We start from the raw sequence: 2,085 nt of genomic DNA, 5'->3' as shown, positions 1-2,085 counted from the left end.
TAAATTCAAGTGTCAGATCAAAAGTCTCGAGCCTTAGGCTCTAAGTCCAGCAGATGCACACTCACTCAGACCATGGTGATCAAATCAGGAATCAAAGCAGGCTTCTCCTGGGGTGGAGCTGATGGCCATCTGAGGAGAGGGTCATAGGGAGAAGTCCTTTTCTCACTAGAATCAAGAGGCTGCTGTAGAGCTTGAGAATGGCAAGAACAACGCAGAGGATCAGGCAGATGAGAAGAGTTGGGATGTCAGTCCAGGTCCTCATCAGGCTCTCAGGCTTGTGTGCATCAGTGTCGGCTGGCTGAATGTCTGTTCATTTGCTCCATCACTTATACTAAATTTTGGGGCTTCTGACCGACCTTTCAATCCCTATCAGCTGCTATCACCGGATTTCACAGTGATGCCTTTGGTCCTGACATTAAATCAGCTGGTCTGGTGGCCCCTCCCTGATTTTCTTGCTCCTTATCAGGGCAATGATAACATGCCAAAGACTTCACTCTGAGTTTGTCAGGGTGGGGAGAAGTGATTTGTTTGTGCCTGAGGGCCATACTGGAGAGCTCTGTAGGTGTGCCTTGTGAGACTGCAGGTTTTAAACTGGAGTTTTAAAATGGAGTTGCTTAGGCTAAGGTCTAAGGCCATCCTTACACACGGGATTGGGGATGGCCTACTCCAACTGCCAGCATGATTTCCAGGCTCCATATCTTCTACATGGAAAATATGTCAAAGAGCAGGAGCAGTGATGTATACTGAGAACATCCCAGTGGGAGGGCAAGAGAAATCATGTTTATTCCTGAGGAATACTGAAGTGTCTTGGAGTAAGCTGACATTCTTCTGGAACAATGTTATAAGTAATGCTTTAAACTCCAGCACATTGTTTATATATTTGAAACCAAGTCTTTCTTGTTTTGTATTTACTCTCTGGAAAATGTAAGGTCGTGATCTTAAATAAATTTAAACAAAAATTGGGTGGTAGTGGTAGGGAAGCAAACCAGAAAGAAAAAACTTTCACTCAGTAGCAGGATGCAGTCTCGGCTAAGCATCTGCTGCAGGTGTGAGCTGGGCTGCCCATCACCCTTGCAGTGCCTGCCTTGCCTTTTCGATTACTCTGAAGGGCAACCACCTCATGGTGGAGGTTTTTCAGGGAATCACCAAAAGCTTCCTTCTGGCAGCTTGGGCCCCCACTAGACCTAAGCCCTTCTTCTTGTACAGTCATTCTGCTGTGGGCAGCTCTCCTAAAGTTCCAGATCTGGGAAGAGACTGGCTCAGGTACCTTAGAGGCTTGTGGTTTCCCCTGCAGCCACCTCCTAAATTTCTTGAGCCTTCTGCTTTTTTTACTCAGAGGCTCTTTTCTCCATTACACTGTCAGCTTCATGCTGGCAAAGCAGACTTCCTAGGTGTTTTTCTGGCCACTTGTACTTGAGTTACAGAATGATGTGGAGATGGAGACAACCTCAAAGACATCTCCCAGCATGGCCCCAGAGTTCAATGGTATGATGAGCACAGTCCAGGAGTTGATGAAGAACTGGAGAAGATGAAGCAGGAGACTTTCCTCTTTCTCAAGTCTAAAGCTACAGGTAATCCTGCACTAGGTATTTGTAAGAAATATGGAGGCTGGAGTTGTGGCTCAGAAGTAGAGCACTTGCCTAGCATGCATGAGGCACTGGGTTCGATTCTCAGCACCACATAAAAATAAAATAAAGGTATTGTGTTCACCTATAATTAAAATAAGCATTAAAAAAAAGAAGAAGAAGTATGGATCTGGCTCTTGAGAGAAACTGGAGGAGGGGCTGGGGATGTGGCTCAAGTGGTAGGTAGCGCGCTCACCTGGCATGAGTGCGACCCGGGTTCGATCCTCAGCACTACATACAAAGATGTTGTGTCTGCCGAAAAAAACTAAAAAAACAAATAAATATTAAAAAAATTCTCTCTCTCTCTCTAAAAAAAAAAAAGAGAGAAACTGGAGGAGAAATGGAAGAATGGGAGTCTGGACTCCCTGAAGAGAATCACCTAGGAGCTGTTTTGACCTCTTGCTTTGTTTGATTCGATGCTCGATAAGCTTGCAGGATAATTTGCTCCAAATCAGTTGTT

This window comes from Marmota marmota, unplaced genomic scaffold (assembly GCF_001458135.2).
Source record: "Marmota marmota marmota unplaced genomic scaffold, marMar, whole genome shotgun sequence".
NCBI lineage: Eukaryota > Metazoa > Chordata > Mammalia > Rodentia > Sciuridae > Marmota > Marmota marmota.
Note: the sequence above shows the minus strand (reverse complement) of the source record.